The sequence below is a fragment of the Spermophilus citellus genome (assembly GCF_964194105.1).
Source record: "Spermophilus citellus genome assembly, chromosome: 3".
In the NCBI taxonomy this organism is placed as follows: domain Eukaryota; kingdom Metazoa; phylum Chordata; class Mammalia; order Rodentia; family Sciuridae; genus Spermophilus; species Spermophilus citellus.
Window position 1 is genome coordinate 111,612,210 of NC_138184.1, and position 20,665 is coordinate 111,632,874.

Below are 20,665 nucleotides of genomic sequence, written 5' to 3' on the forward strand. Positions count from 1 at the left end.
GGGACAATCTTCCTCCATCACAGGGAATTTGGTAATATGCTGCCCAGAATGTAAGCAGGCAAATTGGGCCACTGATGCTGGAGGTTGTTCATAGGTGGCAAATAAATATCTTAGTTGTTTCAATTTTAAGCCTGATACTTTCCCAAACACATTCTATTGCATGATTATACACAGAGGATGAAATTATGAAAATTATTGATGAGCTGGTCAGTATTGCAAGTGACTAGATCCTCTTCCAGTATGACCTCGTTGGAATGATTTGGAAGGAAATGATTCCTAGACAAAACACGTCACTTGATTACTCATCTATAGTTTCATATTTGAAAACACTACTAACAAAAAACTTTAGTTACCAGTCAAGACCTGCAGTCCTGTGGTGTGTCATTATAGAAATATTTATCTCAGTCTCTCAAAGCAAGAAAAGAGTGTGACTGAACTAGGACCATAGAAATCCCTCAGTGATCCATGGTGTCATTATTTAAGAACACTACTAGACTAATTCAAACTATAACCCCCAGCCCTTTACAATAACAAACAATCCTTTTATGACCCACTCTCCCTCCTCTTGGGGATTCCCTAACAAAAATATTAACCAGCAGTTATCCAAGCATTGGAGAGCCTCAGTCAGGAGGATCTGGAGCTCACAACTAGCCTCCACAAATTAGTGAGGCCTTAAGCAACTTAACTAGACCCTATCTCTAAATAAATACATTTTTTTTAAAAGGCTGGGGACAGGCTCAGTGGTTAAGAACCCCTCCATTCAATATCTGGAACAAAAATAAGTAGATAGATAGATAGATAGATAGATAGATAGATAGATAGATCTATCATCCAAATTTCAGTCCTCTAGATGGTTCTACATTTTCAGCAATGCTCATCAGGGTTTACCTTCTAGAAATACAATTGCATTAAACATCCCAATATCCACTCCCACTCAAAACCCTCCTATCCTGGTTTTCATTCCTCTCAAATGCCTAGCTGTGCTAGCAATGCTCCTGTGAAATGACTGTGACTCACTTGACAACTATCACATTCAAAGGGGAAAGGATGGCATCCATCAACTTTGGATTTAAAGGCTTGTGATCCCAGGCTCTGGTAGAAGACTACACTTGCTTTCTCTCTCCCCTGTTGGTCTTTCTTGAGCATCATGGGTCCAGCTTAGGGCCAACTTTGATACCCTAGCTATAAGTGCTTCTAATTTTAGTGGCATCTCCAATGTCTGCCCAAGTATAAACCCCTAAGTCCAACTCAGGGGCCAGCACCATGCCCAGAAAGGCTGCTTGCATTTTTAAGTCCATGCCCATGGCATCACTGGGATCTGGTAGCACAGACTTGCTTCCACACTGATACTGGCCTTTGGAGCACTGATCATCTGCTTCAAAGGAAGAGGGACCTTCGAGGACCAGAAAGTGCTATGGGGCAAGTCTGGAGCATGAAAGCCTGTAGCAGCTCTAACCAGAGCACCTCCAGTGACCAAGAGACAAAGGACAAACAGCAAACCTGTGCATGGAGGCACGGGCGTCCCCTACATATTCTGCTCAATACAAAGGCTCACTCAAGAAATCCCCAAGTCGCATTCAGGGCCCAGCACCATCCAAGGAAAACCACATGTCTGTGCCCATGGCAGTGGCCTCGGTGGAAGGGGTAGTGCAGAGACTTTACCCCAGATCTGATATCTGCCTTTGGGTAATGAACATCTCCTTTCAAAGAGGAGGGACTCCCAAACATAAGACAGATCTATGAATCAAGCTTGGGTCTGAACAAATGTGGTCCCACTAGTCAAGAGAATTTCTATGGGGACCAAGTTACATAGGACAAAGACCAACTGTGTGCTTGGAACCACCCATGCATTTACTTTCAGTGTCATCCCCAAAGGGCCACAAGAAATGCACAAGTTTGCTTTGGGGCAGAAGCACCACCACAAGCAAGGCTGCATGTAGGCCAGCACATCTGTACTAGCCTCTCACCCTGGCAGCTCCGCTTCTCATGGGGACACAGTGAAGAGGAACCTCATCTTTAGGGCCCGTTGCTCATCCACCCAAGGCCTCCTGGAACTACCACCAGACCATCTTCTTCCAGGGCAAGATCCACTCCTGGGACAGGGGTCCAAGAGAAAATGTTTTTCTCACTAAGCATCCACCTTCTTCCTCATGCGACCTGGTGTCAGCCCTTTTTAGACACATATCACATGTCTCACCCTGACCTCTGGGATCCTGGGAGAAGTGGAGGCATCCCTTTCCCACCCATTTCCTGGCAGCTTTGCCCTCAGAGTTGAGAGGCAGGAGGCTGTCATTTTACTTGGCTCTCTGGTGAGGTTTCTCGCTCCTATAGAGGCCCTGGTCTGGCTCTTTGGTTTCCTTGCTGTTTGAGCTCTTTGGAGGTCTCTATCCTTAGGCAATTTGCATGGATGGGGAAATTTGAAATTGGCACATTTGTAGTCCAGATAATGAGAAGAGATGTGAGATACACAGAAGATGCAAAATGCTTGGGGAATCTCTGTTGTAATCTGTAAGTATGGGAAATATTAAGCCCATACTATCTCCCTAGAAAGAATTTTCACTGACTGCCCTTCTTGTAACAATGAACCTGTGACCAAGGGGGAAAAATATTTAATAGAGCATGCAGTCTGTATATGCTAGAATCAAAGGAAAAAAACTGTCTTTAAATAGGTCCCTGAAATATTACTCTATTATTCAACTAGAATTGTTTTGTCAAAGACCAGGAACATGGGAAGAAACATTAGGTGTTGGATTTTTGTATTCTTCTACATAAACAAGTCTATTCTAAACTCCTGGTGCAAAGAACTCAAGCACCAAAACAGATGCCTCTGCCACTTGGTGGGGAGAGTGCAATAGCAACAATAATGGGGTAAATGAGGCTGAGCCAGTGAGGTTCATGGGCTGCAGTCTTCCAGGGATCCCAATTTTACCTCTACAAGAGAGTCACAGAGGACAGGGTGACTAAATCAGGAAGCCTGGAGAACTTTGAAGGTGACTTAAAAATAAATCTTACTGTGGGATAGTGGGGCAAATGAAAGGTGAATCAAATGCCCCATGGTAACCACTGGAGTAAGGGGGGGTGAGCAGAGGATGGATGTTACCACCTTGATTGCCTCAAAGGCACCTGGGGTTATGGGACTAGGGGCAGAGGGCTTCCCCATTAGTCCTTGAACCCAGGTTTCTGAGGTTGGTGGGGGCTGGGGATCACCTACATGCCTTTGTTTATGCAGAGCCTTCTACCAAGTCCCATCCTGTGTGTTCTAGTTGCAACTCAAGTTTCAAGCTCCAGTCAAGTCATTACCTCCTTCTAGAAGCTTCCAAAACTCTTCATACCCCATGTGGGGTCCATGAGGTGCTCCCTTCATGTTCCAATAACACCTCTTCCTGGCACTTGTCACAAGAACCCAAACTGACATTCACTCATTCACTGTTTCTCTGGCATTTTCTGCATGCTCTGTGAGATAGAAAGGCATTGCCTAAACCAAACAAATTGAAAAAGAGTGACAACCTGAGGCCAGTTCTCTATAGCCTCCAAAACATAGTTATATAAAAATAAATAACCAGGAAACCCAACCTGACAGGGTAGTGGGGTGGTCAGGAGGGCTTCCTGGAGGTGGTATAAATCAAGATCTGAAATAGAAATTACTTCTCTTGGCTTCAGTTTCTCCAACTCTGAAGAAAAAAGAGCCTGTGTGGCAAACACAACTGCCCCTATAGAGCTGACTTGGAGTACAAGTTATGAACAGATGGAAGGAAAAGGTACAGGGAAAAGAGCTATATTTTAAAAGCTGTTGGCTTTGAATTTTTTAACTTGTTATGGGCAAGGCAGGGAGGAGGTGAGGCTGGGAGAGGCTGTAATTGGGACAGTGATGGTGGTGAGGATGGTAGTATTTTGGGAAGTTTAAGGCACAGATGCAAATAGACTTGGGGGATGGGGGGGCAGGGGGAGGAATGATGCCATCCTGCCAGCTGTGGCTGTTTCCATGGTATGGCTCAATCTTCCTTTCCTTCTGAATCCTGTCCTTCTCCCTCTCTGCATCCTGAGATGCTCACAGGTATCATTATTTCTGCCTAACCCACAGGGTTCCCACTGCCTGGCCTTCCTCATGCAGTCCGTTCACTTGATCTCCTCACTCCTGTCTGTCTCCAGCTCTGTATGAATTTCCCACCCACACCATCTCCTTATTCTTCTCTTAAGCTCCCTACCCCTAGTTGATAGAAGGGTTTTTTATTACTGTGTCTATCTCATTACAATTTATTTTTATTTCCTCTTGATTCAATTTTGACAGGTCATATATATCTAGAAACGTATCCATTTCTTCTGAATTTTTTTTTCACTGTATTGGAGTACACGTTTTCAAAATAGTCCCTAATGATCTACTTGATTTCTGTGCTATCTATGGTGATATCTTGTTTCTCCTCTTTGGGATACACATGGCTACAAAGGCAGATATGAGATACTAGAGCTACTCTGGGCCCTTTTTTGTCTCTAATTTTATAAACTTGGCTTTTCTCTGTTTTTCTCTTGGTTATGTTGCATGGAGGCTTATCAATCTTGTTTATCTTTTACAAGAAACAATTCTGTTTCATTGATCCTTTGTACTGTTATTTTTATTCTCAATTTTATTATTTTTGCCTCTGGTCTCAATTATTTTCTTTCTTTACTGTTTGCTCCTCCATAATAGCCTAGCTTTTAAACCATTTCCCGTTTATACTGTGAATAATGTGGGCTTCCTCACTAGAGGGCGCTGAAGGGATATTGCAGGAAGAAGAGACCTCTTATGGTTAAGCTGCTGCAACATTGCTCTGTGATGCTGGTATGAGTCTGTGCCAGGACAGTATGGATCAGTTGATGGTATTCCTCAGTTTCTGAGGAAGGCTTTATCTCCAGGAAAAATTTCCCAACTCTTTCCAAGTCAATCTTAGGTGATGGTGATGACATGGTGAATGGTCCAACTGTAGTGGGAGGCACCTGGCTCTGAATTTAGGACATGGTAGTCCCTGGCTCTACCCTTGCCCACATTCCTGTGCCTATAGAGCTGAAACCCATTGAGTCTTTTATCTTGGGGAGAAATTTCTAGGATATAAAGAAAGGACCAGCACAGTCGGCTTCCCAGACTCTGTACTTGGCACAAAAAGGAAATGCATGGGTTTTGTAAGGTGGCTCTTAGAGTAAGGCTTAGGCACCCTACTTTTCTAAAGTACCCCAATTGAGTAGGGGGGTTCATCTAAGCAAGATCCATCACCGTGGACTGTGGTCAGAGGTTGAGCTGCTGCTTTCTTGCTGTATGCACTTAAAGAAACCCTTTCTTGGTTTGCTTCATCTATGAAATTAAGAACCATGGAGGAGGGAGGGTTCAGGATGGTCAGGCAACCAAAGACCTCAGCACAGCACCCAGAAAATATCAGGTCCTTAATCTATTGTAATACCACAGTTAACAAGGACAACAAAGATCTCCCCAAAAGCCTACTTCCTCTGTTTACATTCCATTTCTTCTTACTCTCTGGTACCCCATCTTTCACATTCTCAGATCAATGAAATGGCCAAAGCACAAAGAACACCAAAGAGTTCCAAACTGCAAAGAAACTAGAGAGACCAGGCTAAGGGCCTGAGTGTATAGTGTTAAGGACCCCAACCACTGGATCAAATAAGACCCCACTTCCTCTTAGACAGTTTTGAGGCAAAGCTGCCTAGGAAGTAGGTTGGAATGGGAGGCTGTGTCTGTGAGCCTCATGTTTGCCCCAGGATCAGAGGTCAGGTGGTATGCGCCTGAACAGGGCTCACACCAGGTCCTGCAAGGGGGAAGGTGGATGTTGGCTTAGGGCAGCATTTTCCTCCTGGACCCCACAGGAGTGGATCCTGACCTGGAAGAGGAGGATCTGGGGGCTGCTCCAGGGCTCCTGGTTCCAGAAGAGCCCTATCCAGATGAGAATGGGACCCTAAAGGCCAGTTTCCTCTTTAATGTGCACCCATGAGAGGCAGGGATGCCAGAGGGAGAGGCCAGGACACATGTGTAGCTATATGCATACTTGTTCATTGTATTGCCTCAGGGTGGACTTGAGGGTTTCTTTGAGGGGGGGCCTTTTGGGACTTAAAGGAGTGACCCCTGTTGCTCCAAGAACATAATTGTTTCATGTCCCATGTAAGGTGATCACTACAGGGATGGTATGTTTTGTGGGGCTGTAGGTATTGAGGCTCAAGGTGGCTCCTTTGTGCTATCTCATGCTTCTTGTTTTTCTTCTTTGAGAGGAGATACAGATAGCCCCAAAGGCAGATATGAGATCCTAGAGCTAGTCTGGGCCCCCAAACCCCATTGGTGGAAATGAGACAGATTGCAAGTAGAGGCGACCTTTTTGGATGTGGTGCTGGCTCCCCCCAAGAGAGCTTAAGAGTTTCTGCTTGGGCAGGCTTTGGGGATGGCAGTGACTATAGGAACACCAGTGGTTCTTTGCTCTGTTTTGTGCTTTGCTTTGTGTCTCTTGGTCCTCATTGTGGTGCTCTGCCTAGGGGCACTGGAGTTGTTCTCTCCTAAGCTTGTCCCATGTTGTTGTCTGTTGCTTGGATTCCATCCTCTCTGAGGGAAGATGCACATGGCCCCAAGTCTCATATGAGATCTGGGAGCAAATCTGGACTCCCAGATCCCATTGATGTCACAGGACAAATGAGCAAATAGAGGTAGCCTTTCTTGGGTTGGTGCTGGTCCACCAATGTGAGCTTAGGTATTTCTGGGAGGGCAGACTTTGAGGGATGGCACTCATGGTGGGAACACCAGTATTTCCTTGCACCTGTTTGCTCTTTGTCTGTGTTTCTTGGGCATCATGGTGATGCTCTGACTAGGAGCAGTGTAGGTGTTGTGTCCCAAGTTTGCTTCATGGTGCTCTCTGGTTTTGGATTCCCCTACATTTTGAGCAAATTCTCATTTCTGCTATGTGAGACATCGGACATGGTGACAAGTCTGTCCTCCCAGTTGGCTTTGAAGTAACTGATACCGGCAGCCTTTAGGAGGATGAACCTTTTTGCCCCATGTTGACTGGAGCTGCCTGTTCTTTGGACAAACTCTGGCCACAGGCCCTGGCCTCTGGGTGTCATCTACAGAGGCAGAGGCTGATGCACTAGATGCACCAGTGGGCCTTGCAGCCTGTGTCTGGGAGCTGGCATGGACACCCTTGGTGGTATTTCTGTTTGTCAGCCTCAAGGGCTGAGAGGTTTGGTCTGCCCAAGGTTGTGGGGCCTGCTGTCAAGGATGGGAATGGTGCTGCTTCTAGACCTGGAACTCCCAGGTATCCAAACTGCTGACAGCTGGCAAAGATGGGGGCTCTGAGCTTCTTCCCATCAGGAACTCCAGGGATTGGTGTGATGGTGGCTCTAAGGATGTGAGGTGGCTTCCCGTGTGGAGTGTGTTGTTGTTCCCTTAGAGCTAGCCAGCTGGAGCTACATACAGGTGAAGCCTTGAGAATACTGTTGGGCTTTGGGCCCTGGTGAGTGGGAAGGAAGCTCCTACTCAAGCTAGATGGAGGCCCCAGTTGGGGGGACTGTGAAGGGATAGTGGTGTTCAAGGGGGTGACACCAAAGGGGACCACTGCCTGTGGAACCAAGCATGCCAATATGCTGGGGGAAGGCTTGGGAGGAAGGGCCAAAGAAGCAAATGGCAGGCTGGCAAAGAAGGGGAGGCTAAGGTTGGAGGTGGGATGGTGTCTGTGGGAGGAGAGAGCACAGCCCACCCCCCTTGGTGTGGAGGCTTCCATGGTGGCAGTGCTGGTGTGGTGGGGAAAGGTCTGGATGAGGCCCAGTGATGCCAGAGTTCTTGCCCCTCGCCATGCATGGGCTTGTGGGGACATGGTTACAGCTGTCCCAGATGGTCTAGAACTCACCCATCAGAAGGCAGTTGATGTATATAGAACTTTCTCCTTCTCCCAGTCTAGGTTCTCAGCAGTGACTGTACAAGCCAGTTTTAGAGTTGGTGGCAGCCTCAGAAATTTCCCTCGTTGACGTGGCAGCAGAGGAAAATTTGTATCCGTGGCTTACCAGTGTCTGCTGTGGATGAGCACTTCTTCCTCGGTAATGGATGTCCTGCCCTGCCTTCTGCCACCTTCTTACACTGGACCTTCTTCAGGGGAATCCCTGGGTATGAAGAGCATACCAGGGGTAACTCACAGTTGGATGGGACTGGAGCCCTCCTGTTCAGGGCTGGGAGACTTTAAGAGGAGCTATAGGAGCTGCTAATGACATTTCTTGGACCAAGAGCTTATACAGTAGGCCCGGGAGATCTCAGCTGTCTTGGGAGTTCTGGGTACAGAGGTTTCCCTGCAGAGCCCCAGGCCTGGGCACAAAGTAAGGCAGGTGACTGTGGGCCACCAGGATCCTAAAAGCAGATTGTGCCCCTCCAGTGACTTGGGGGCCTCTGATGGTCTTTATCTGCAGGATCTTCCACTTGCTAAACCACTCCTTTACCACAATGAATAATCTTTTCAGTCTTCTCTGGGCAGAAGGGGTCTTGGGTAGGCCATGGTGCTATAAGCTGGCAATGAGTGACTTTCTGGTCCTACGTCATAACAAGGTGTCTATTTGCTGAGTTGGTGTTCTGGGCTACAGGAATTGGTGAAAGGTGCAGCTGACAGCAACATCTTCTTCAGGAGACAAGGCATGTGGATGATGGAGGAAATGTCCACACCTCCCAGAAAGGATTGAAGTGTCCACAGGAACCAGGACAAGCACTTAGGAGGCACTTTTCGCAACCACTGATTCGCAGTTTCAGGATGGCAGCAGGATGAACTGCAAGTGGTCTTGAGGGGCCAGGAAGCACAGAGGGGCCAAGTAGTGTAGGGAAGTTGGTGGGCGCTGTGAGCAGGTTTCATGCAGAACCCCTTTGATAGGTCCTTGCAGCCCAGAGTCAGGAATGATGGACAGAGCTTACCCTGGGAAGTACCCATTGCAGTGCCTAGGGAAGACAGGATTTAGGAATTCTAGAAGTGAGGTCAGAGGGCCTTTTGCTGCTGCCAAAGCAGCTTTGGATGAACAGCAATGTCTGACCTGTTGCCAGGATGCAGCTTTGGAAGGAATGGGTAGAAAACCCACAGGCATGTTCAGAAAACCATCAACTCAGGGCTGGAGGCAGGGTGGTGCAAGGAAGGGATGTGGGCATGTACAAAGTATGTGTGCACACACCAGATGCCAGAGGCATAGGCCTAAAACTGTGTGCCTGGTGCATGGGTTTTGGGAATACTGTGGAGGGCTGGAACTGAAGCTTTGGCCAGATCCCGCTGGTGAACCAGCTGACCTAGAATGGTTTCCTTATCATCTGGGAAGGGTGGAAGATGTTGGGTTTGAAAGTCAGCAGCTATGGCAATTGCAGGGATCTGGCCCCTTGGGCAGGAACAGCACACACTCTCCTCCTGGCAGGTGGCCAGGATGGCTGCAAAGGTGGGCTAGAGTCCAGTGGAGATAGGGGGTGGCAGGAGGTCTGAGCTGCCTCTGACTGGCAGGTAGATGGCAGCTCTTGGGGTCAAAGCAGTTGGGCACTGGGGTGATTAATGTGGGTGTTGGGCTTGTGGTACCTTTGTCTCTGGTACAAGGACATGCTGCCAGTGCCTTCTTGAGGGCGCTCTTCACTGCAAGGTGGGCCATGGCACATGCTCCAATATGTGCGCCCAATGGCAGTGACATTAACTCATAATCCTATATATATATTTTCATGAGGAAATTTAAGTTTTTAGAAGTTTCTAAATAATACCTTAAAAGGAGTTGGGAGGCCCTTTGTACACATGATTTTTGACTAAGAATACAATAAACTTTAACCCAGTTAGCTGAAGTACATTTGTAACATATTACTTGGATCAAAATGATCAGAAGGTTATCTAAATGTTTGTTAATATTCCAATTTTGGATAAAAGATATCCAAAATGAAGATAAGTGTGCTTAAATTTCAGGAGTGGAGCTAGCTGAATTGCAACTCAATAAGCCCCATCTTTCTTGAGTGAGATAGCTCTGATTTCTATGCAGGTTCCATATAGCCTCACCCACTCTTCCCTGAGTTCCAGTGCCCAATTGCCAGACCTGTGGTGTTTCCTTACTGTTCTGTCAGACAAAAGGAAAACAGCATGTATTCCTTCTACCTGTAAGAGTAGCAAGTAAAATGGCTTTGTGATTGTGAGAATTTTCTCCAAGGAGTGCCCTAAATTAAAAACACTGTTGTAGAAAGTTTGTATTTCTTTCTTTTCTCCCATTTAATATCCTAGATGCAAAAAATACACCCAAAGATGCTAATAAACCTTCATGATTTATTGTTTTTAATGTAACAAAATATTATAATGGCAAAAGAATCTGCTTTATCCATTGTGTTTTGACATCTTCCATTTGAGAAGCTTGGATCCTATGTCCCTGAAATTCTGAAGATTATGGAAACGTGAAGTGTGTTTTTAAAGTATGAATACTTCTTTATTTGGAAAGCTTACTAATATTTTTCTAGGTATTCTGTAAACTCCATTAAACTGTGTTCAAAAATAACAGAAGGTTTTGGAAGGTACATTTATATGATATTCCTGTTACTATAAAATTTACAAATATAAAATCAATACAAAAATATAATATTAGGTTCTGGATTCTGATCAAATGACTGTAACTCAATCTGTATGTTAAATGCTTGGTATTTAATAGTAGAAAATAACTATCAGCAAATTGTTATTTTAGTTCATACTGACCTTTTAACATCTCAGTCTGTATTTCATGGTATCTACATCAGCCAAAATTTTGTCATCTTTTAGTGACTTCTATTTCTCTAATTTTTCTGCTTTCTGAAAAGCTAGAATAATAAGAATATGTGATATTTTACCTTACATTCTTTTTATTTAAATAAATCACATTATTTTTAAAAAATATTTTATTATATTTTTATGTGGTGCTAAGGATTGAACCCATTACCTCATGCATGCTTGGCAAGTGTTCTACCACTGAGCCACAACCCCAGCCCATACCTTACAATCTTACCTTATGTAGATGTATGATTGCATGTGTGTGACTCTGCATCATGTACGGCAAATGAGAAGTTGTGCTCATTTGTGCACAGTAAGTTGAAATGCATTCTGCTTCTGGTATAACTACTTAGAACAAATATTTTTTTAAAAGAAAATAACCATTATTCTCCCTAAGAAACTAATGAAAAGGTAGCATTATAAAGAATATTTATGCAGTCTTAGATAATCTTAAGAAATTGATATTTTATTATTGCCCTGCTTCAGGAAGAAAGAGAGTTAATACATATTCATATATTTATCTAATATTTAAAGCAAAATTTTCTAAACAAGTTTTAATGTTGACTTAATACAAAACTCTAATTGTTATGACAATCCTTTCTCTAAATTTTAAAAAATTCCTCTCATTCCTGTTCCAAAATTACACTTTTGTCTCACAGTTATTTTACATGCTAAAGACTTTTTAAGTCTACCTTTCATCCCAGAATCCCTTTCACCTATCAAGCCCATTTTATTATCCACCATTACTGGAAACAAACAATTTCATCATCATTATTTTCATGATTTGTTCAATCTCATAGTATCAAGCCTTCAGAAACCATCTAAGTCAGACCTACAACATAATTATTTTTCAATTAGTAACCTAAACTAAAGGTATACTTCTATATGGAAATCCCTTCAAAAATAGTATGCCTTGTAGCTCCACAATAACTAATTACAAAAAGTATAACGACTAATTATACCTTCAGCTAACTGAGACAAATTATGCAAAGAAAACCTAAGGACAAGCTGTTTACTCTTGGAAGCATGGGATGGGAACCACATGTGTTGGAACACATACTGAATGAAGATAAGGCATCTTCCATATCCATGTGCACCTTGCAATACTGACTTCCATTACAAGAGGGTACACCTAACGCTGCGTCTATCTCACCCATGTTATTTGAAACAGAAAGTACTTATTTTTTTTATGTGGACATAAAAAATCTGTCTACATGTATGTATCTGTTCTAGATTCCTCATTCACCCTTCTGAAAACTATATACTCATGCATGAACTATCTCTAAAGTAAACAAATGGGCAATGTTGCACACAAAGATAATAATGAAGAATGCTTCATGGAATATGATGATTTCACAATATATAATTATTTGTACTATGTAATTATGAACTATGCTTATTTTTTTCTCAATAATAACCCTGAGAAAGGCAAAAACAAGGCAGGGCATAGGTTATTTTTCTTGTTGCATCTCAAACGTCAAGGTAGAAATGAAAGGTCTGGGAAAAACACACAGTGAAATAATCAGGGTCCTAATCAACACAATTGCTCTGATGAATATATTTTCCTCCTAAGTAGATCCATCCATTCACACTGCAAACACAATCTGAGGTTTTGGGTGAGAGATTTATCCTCACAGATTTCCAACAGGTTCATACAACACTTGTATGCGAATGAAGGTTTGTGTGCTTGATATCTGTTCATATGGATGCAATACCCAAATCCCTTCTTTCTCTTCACTTCCATTGTGAGTACAAGAAGGGTCATGCACATGCACAAGCATGCAGAGCAAGATTCCAATCACAGTTCCAACATGCACCCAGCCACGTAGACAAGTGAAATTTACTGCTCCAGTGAGTTTCCCCTGAACCAAGCCTCTGCTCTTTGAAAACAAGCAGAATTTAGCCCTGCTGTAAGGAGGCTGTGCCTAAGAGGGTTCCAGAGAGGATATCCACTGCAATTCAACAGCCACTAGTAAGCGAGTATAGGCTGGCATGATGGGTAAAGCATCACACCCTAGCTAAGTACCTTCACCTGAGTTACTCTAGGAGCAACATTTACCTCTCGGATCCCTTAAGTATAACTCAAGCAATATTCTCCTCTAGGATGTTAGTGCAGGTGCTGTCCTAAAATCTATGAAATCAGACAAGAGCCCCACAAAGCACTCTGCACACAAGCATGGGCACACATGCACGCGCGTGCACACAAGGCCTACCAGCTCTGCCATCATTGATGCTTGGTGCCCTGGATCCCACATCAGAGGGAGGGAAAAACAAAGTGCAAATAAGCTGGGTGGGGTGATCCTGCCTTTCTCCCTGGCCAACTCTTGCTTTGTTCACGTCCCATTGTTTGCCACCAGGGCATTTCCCACGTTAGTCAGCAGCTGCAACTCTGTAGCAGACCGAATTCTTGGGTTCAAGCCCTAACAAGCCCCCAAATGACAGAACAACCTCTTTCATTCCCTCCACAGTTCCTTCTTTTAATTCCTCTAACAAAGACATTTCCTACTAGGGTGGAAAATATTTTCCTCTTTTTTCAAGGAGATAAGCCAAGAAACCAGGTCATCTGTTACTACCACTCACTTAACACTTGTGCCTCCCCAAAACGCTTGGATCATGTGGTCCCCCATCTCTTTGGTCTTCTGCCTCTTGGTGACATTCAGGTTATTTTTCCTCTGCCTCAAATCTATCCTCAATACCTAATGGCTCTAATTTCCAAATATATCCCTCCTCCTCTCCATCTTAACTATATGGCTTTCCACTTCAGGCTTCCTAGTTGGCCATCCCAATGTATGACTGTCCCCACTACATTCCACTATGCTGGCTTAAAGCCCTGATCTGGACTATTAACTCCTTCCATCATAATATTAGATATTAACTGCAAAACAGAAAAACAAGCAATCCGCCAAGTCTGAATATACTGACTATGGGAATACTATGTTTTTGTAAACTCCTAACTGCATTACTAGCTCCAGAGACCTAGGAAAGTCATATAATCTTAAATTCTTGTCCACGAAGCAACAGCACCAAGAATAGCGAAAAAGAATAAAAAAAGAAAAGAAAAAAAAATCTTGATGAAAAGTTAAAGAATTCTTTCCTTTGGAGTTCAGAATATTCTCAGCTTCTCTTCTCAGCAGTTTTAGGCAGGGTCTTGTAGAGTGTGATGCTCCACCCTCTGGATTGCTAGAATAGGAGAAGTAATCCTGTAGGTGGAGTCCTGAAGGCAGTGTTTAGGTTTAGACAGGCTCCAGGCTCTTTGCTGATTGCTAATTGGTCTGGAGATTTTAAATCAGACCCCCCTCCAGCACCAAGCACCTCCTGGTCTGTGCTGGAGGATTTTATCCATATTTCCTGGTCTTGGGTTCAGTTTCCAAAGAATATCTCCCCCCAACTTCTGAGTTCCCAGCCATACTTATTTTTCCCAGCTGCCGCAGTCTGGCTGGGCACAATTCAGGAGCCACTTGTCAAAAGAAACTAACTTTATTTTTAGAACTACAAACGCCAAACAAAATAGCTCCTCAGGAAAAAAACCCTCAGGGACCAACTGCCACCACCGGCTTCCCACAAGCCTCTCACCCCCACACAAACCTCACCACCTCCCACAATCCTCCTGCTCTTGAGGCCGATTGGCTGGGTTGCATGGCGGAGCCAAAGAAGTCCCCCAATGAGCAGCTCAGTGGAGGAGCCAATCAGCTAGATGTTGCTGGGGCTGCTGTGAGCCAATCATCAGCTGGCAGTCTGAAGGGCAGGGAAACAGCCCAATGAACATCACCGCAGAGGAGCCAATCAGCTAGATGTTGCTGGGGCCGCTGTGAGCCAATCATCAGCTGGCAGCTGGAAGTTTGCTGGCAGCTGGAAGTTTGCTGGGGCCCCTTTGGCTGTGGCTCTCAACATCTCCCCCTCTCTGTTTAAACAATAAGCATGTGGCTTAGGGACCGTGCCTGCCTTAGGTTGTCCAATACTACATATGGTCCTTACCCGTCTTCGGATGAGCTGACCTCAGGGCGTCAGCCTCCTGTCTTAGGTTGGTACCATTGTAATTGGATCTTACCCGTCATTGACTACCAGTCCAGTATAAAGCCACACCTGTGGAGAGATCTTTGTACCAGTGGGGGGGTGACGTTCTTTGCCTCACCTCTGTTGGCCCCCAAATTTTAGCTGAACAATCATGACAAGCAGAAGGGAGGAAGATACACCAAGCCAATTGAAGGCTCCTTTTGGAAAATTGTACCACCGATGACATCATCAGCAAAAATACCCCAACACTACCACAAGTCACTGCACCAACAGATAGTTCACAATGCATACAAGTGACACATAGTCTAGGCGAGTTCTGCAAGCAGTTCAGTGATGGCTATTGCAGAAGCTGTAGATTAGTTTTATCTTTGTCTTCACCGGCACTGGGATGAAGATAGGAATTCTGGCAATAATGGCTAAAGAAAAAATTATGTAACATTCCAGAAGGCACTAAAAGAAATTTAAATTTAAATTTTCTTAACAATTTACATTATCTTGAAGAGAAATGAAAACAATTTTCTTAACAATTTACATTATCTTGAAGAGAATTATTAAATATAATGAAAAGGAAAGGTGAAAGTAAACAAACAGATCTGTTAACCTTCTTTTTTGTTTACATATTAAAACAATTCTTAACAGTTATTTACCCAATTTAAATTAAACCATTTAAATCACGTGAATAAAAAAAAAATATTTGGATCCATTTTTTCATGAGCGCTCATCATATATGATATATGGACATACGTACATTCAAACATATAACACAAAACACAAGTGTGCACACATAATATAATACATACAACACATAACATAATAGTAAAGGCCTTATAACTTTTTACAGGTGAAATCTCCATTGCAATGTTTAAAAACTCTATAGTCAAAAAAAAAAAATAGAACTGATCAGCAAAACATTAACATAGGAATGTATGAGCTCAAAAAACAAAATAGAAATTCATGATATGGGAAAGGGCAATAATAAAATAGATATTGAAAAAAGCATCCTGGTTCTGTCACAGATGTAAGGATAGCCAAATTGGAGTTTTGGATATCAGCTGTTATGGATTTGAGCCAAATCATTTTCTTTTTGGTCTGTAGAAATCGCTTTAGTTAATCTCTCTGGAATCCAAATCGGCTGCTGTTCTCCCTGTGGAAATACAAAAACAGGCCCCCGACTCCAGAAAATCACTGGGTCAGGACTTTAGTTAATCTCTCCGGAATCCAAATCGGCTGCTGTTCTTCCTGTGGAAACACACAAACAGACCCCCGACTCCAGACAATTACTGGGTCAGGACCTTTCCATTGTCCTGTTAGAATATCTTTCCAAAGTACCTTGGGCTTATGTACATTTTTTGGACACATATGCCTTTCTGCACCACTAAGTCCTGATGAATCCAAATTTAAAAAGTTTAGAGTAAAAAGGGTTATTTTAAGTTTATCTTTGGGGAATATATACCCCTTCCCAGTTCCGTCTTTTTGCTTTAATAAGTACATTTTAATAGTTTGATGAACTCTTTCAACTATGCTTTGTCCCTGTGGATTGTATGGGATTCCTGTTATATGAGTAATGCCAAATGATGAGCAAAATTGTTTAAAAGAGGTAGAAGTATAACCAGGGGCATTATCTGTTTTTAACTGTTTTGGAATGCCCACAGTGGCAAAATTTTGTAAGCAATGAGCTATAACATCTTTAGTTTTTCCTCCGGCATGAAGGGAGCCCATCAAAAATCCAGAAGAACTATCAACTGTAACATGCAAATATTTTAATTTTCCAAATTCTGGCAAATGTGTGACGTCCATCTGCCAAATATGGTTAGGTATCAATCCTCTAGGATTGACTCCAAGATTAACTTGTGGTAAAAAGGTCACACAATTTTGACATTGTTTTATTATATGTCTGGCTTGTTCTTTAGTTATTGTAAAACACTTTTGTAAAGTATTAGCATTGACATGGAACCTTTTATGAAAATTTATAGCTTCTTCTACTGTGGAGAAAATATGTATGTCATGTGTAGTTTTATCTGCTAAATCATTGCCCAAACTAAGGGCTCCAGGCAATCCTGTATGTGCCCTGATATGACCTATAAAGAATGGATCTTTTCTGTCCCAGATTAAACTTTGTATAGTGGAAAACAAAGAGAAAACAGTAGAAGAAGGGGAAATCCTACCAGCATCTTCAAGGGATACTATAGCATTAACTATATACTGACTATCAGAAAATAAATTAAAAACAGAATCTTTAAACATCACAAAAGCTTGTAATACTGCATTAAGCTCTACCTTTTGAGCTGATTGTTTGGGTACTAAAACTGTAAAAGTTTGATCAGGTGTAACTATTGCTGCTGTACCATTATTTGACCCATCAGTGAATATATTTGGAGCATTCATGATAGGTGTTTTTCTTGTCATTTTTGGAAAAATTACAGGATGCAATGACCAAAAAGACAATAAAGGATTAGATGGTAAGTGGTTATCAAATGAAACATTAGATTTGCACATGATTATTGCCCAAGTATTTAACTCATTAGCTAATTCATCAATTTGATTCATAGTATATGGAGTAATAATTTTATTGGGAGAAATTCCAAATACTCCCTTTGCTGTTTTTTATTCCTTTGAGTATTAATTGTCCTACAGCCTCAGGATACCTAGTAAGAATAGTGTTAGGAGAATAAGATAAATGTATCCATAATAATGGACCTTCTTGCCAAAATACTCCTGTAGGAATATTTTTTGTTGGTAGTACAATAAATAATAAAGGCAAACTTATATCAATTCTATCCAAATGCATATTTTCCATATATGTTTCAATGATTTTTAATGCCTTTCTTGCTTCAGGCGTTAACATTCGGGGTGAATTTGGATCTGATGGACCTTTTAGGATATCAAATAAAGGTCCCAATTCTCCTGTTGGAATACCTAGATAAGGCCTTATCCAATTTATGTCTCCTAATAACTTTTGAAAGTCATTAAGTGATTTGAGTTGATCTACTCGTATTTGAATTTTTGGTGGACAGACCATGGTTGAGGATAATAGAACTCCTAAATAATTAATTGGAAAATTTAATTGTACTTTATCTATTGCTATCTCTAGATTATAATTTTTTAATAAATTTGTAAGTGTGGCATAACATTCTAGCAACGTGTTTTTAGCTTTGTGTGCTAATAATACATCATCCATACTTTGTGGTGACTGGTCAGATACAGGGCCCAGAGCAAGGCCTGAGAGTGAACGAGAATGAGATGGAGAGCAGAGTCCCAATGTATCACTGATGCAGAGAATGTCTGACATGCTGTCAAGATGGTTTGAAGAAGCAAGCGAAGATGCACAGAGCAATAGAGACCGAGGAAGGTGGAACAAGTCAGTCAGATGTATCGACTCTCCCTATGGTCCCATTGAGTCCTGATCTGGAAGTGGGTGAAACTGCAATGGATGTAGATACTCCAGCTGAACACTTTCTTCAACCTTCTACATCTTCTGCTGTGTCCGCTCAGGTTCATGCAACATCCTCTTCTACAGAAAGCCCTCATTCTACTTCTTTGCTGTCGTCTCCAGACAGTGAACAGAGGCAGTCTGTTGAGGCATCTGGACACCATACACATCACCAGTCTGGTGAGGATGTTACTCTTCAAGTAGGCTATTGTTCCTCTCTTGATTTCTGATAATGGAAACTTTACAGGTTGTTTTGAAAGATACTAAATCACACCAACTTCTTGCTGGAATAAATGATCAAAATGACATACAGTGTATGAATATGTGACCTAAACACAAAATTCAAGGGTGCCTAACTTGTGTAAATTTTAACACATAGCAGGAATCTTCAGTTTACACAGAACAGTTTTGAAAAACATGTGTACCAACAGGTAGAGTTTTGGCATAGCTTAATGCATTTGATTTAAAGATTATTTACAAATCATTATAGACCAAAATATCTTTCTAGATTTATTTGGTTGTGTATGTATATTAAAGAGATAGCAAAAATGTAGATTGTTGTTATTAGTTCTGTTGGTTTTATACTCTTGATTATTTTTTCTTCAAATCATGAAATACTTTCAGTATGCTTTCTGTTGGATATGGTCTCTTGTTAATACAATATGCTTAAAAATTGTTTCTCCAATACATTTATGTAAAAAATAAGTATTTTACTAAATCCTTATCTTCTTGACACTTGATGCTATTGAAAATAAATCCATTCCTGAATTGTTTAAAAAAATTTATATAGTGCTGTAAGATGCCTACAAATGACTGGAACACTCAATTATGAACTCCTTGAAATCCCTGAATAGGAGTATTTTACTTGCCCTCCACCTGATAGAAAGAGTATGGCAAATACAATCGACTCAAGGTAGTGTTGACATATTGGCAATTTTTTTTTAAATCCATGTGTCTTTTATTGTGTGACTTCCTAAATCTTGCAATTAGGAGCATGAATGTTCCTTGTCTCTGTGCCACTTATGGGTGTTATCAACTCTAATATTTCTTTCCTCAGTACAACAAGACTGCTAAAAAATTTATAGCATTTTTAAGAATTTCCTCTTTTGCATTTTATTACCCTCTCCCACATAGTTTCAATTTTGGCAACAAGCTAACAGGAGGTTGGAGTAATTTCTTTGTCTTTCACTTTTTTTCTCTGAAGGCCCTCAGCCTATTTTTTTTTGGGGGGGGTATGACAAAGGTGATATTCTGAATGTGTCTTTGGCCTGAATTTTACATGCCCAGACTTTTAAGAAACACTGAGTGAAAATGGCTTCAAATAGCGTTCCCCAGATCTTCTCAGAGATCTTGGTCCTTGTTCTCCCAAGACTTTGCAACTTTAGCATCTCCACACTGCCATCAAATATGTATATCACTTTATATTTCTGTTCTTTTTCAGATGCATCTGTCTGCCACTAGTTATCCACTCTAGCTGTAAGTAGACTTCCTCACACATTTTTTTATAATAACTCTTTGGCTTTCTTCCACTGAGTTGTTAATCTATCAGTGCTCATTTCCATTTCTCTGCTGGTTGAATATAACATCTTAATAATAGTGCAAGGCCTGAGGATGTAGCTCAATTGTAGTAGAAAGCTTGCCTAGTGTGTATGAGGCCCTGTGTTTGATCTCTAGTACTGAAAGAAAATATTAACAGCTCAATGTGGAATCTTTGTCTATTTCTGTATTCAGAAGTGATTTTTTTTTCTTTTCTTGGTATTTTGTGCAGTGCCTGCACCTATATAAGTTACCATGAGTACCAATTTGCGGTTGTAATGATAGCCATTCACTTCCCAATTCTTTAACTTTACATAGTTATATTGTCAGTATTCCTTATTATGAAGACCTTTTTATTATTAATTTTCCATACCTTTATCTTACATGGTGACATAAACATACCTGGAGGTAGAGTGGAAATAAAATATGCATTTGTTTGATATAAATTAATTCAATTGATATGTTTAGTGTGATTAGAACTTACTGGAGAAAATAAAGTAACCTATAATTTGGAAGCTTCAAGAAAGGCCCCCTTTGTATTGAAATGCTTGTTCAAATAAAAATTTTAAAATTTGTTTTGGATGCTTTCTCCTTTTGTGTAGTAAAATATTAAAAATTTATCTTTTCTTTATTTCTAATTTTGGATGTGTTTATCAGTTTCACCTTTTTTATTGAAAGGGGGACTTTTTTCAGGGCAATTATGTTTAAGTGTGAAAATGGAGAAAAGGAGATTTTATTGTTTGTTTTCTTTCTGTGTTTGTCTGAGACTTCCTTTCCCAAAACCCCTGTTACTTTTGCCCTGAGATAAATGTCTGTGATCTGACAACATTATGTGACATCTAGAATCTGACTAATCTTTACATTTCCTCCAGTAAGTGGCACTTGTCTGGACTAGGATGAAGTCTTATCATTGTAATGTTCCTAGCACAAGATGGTC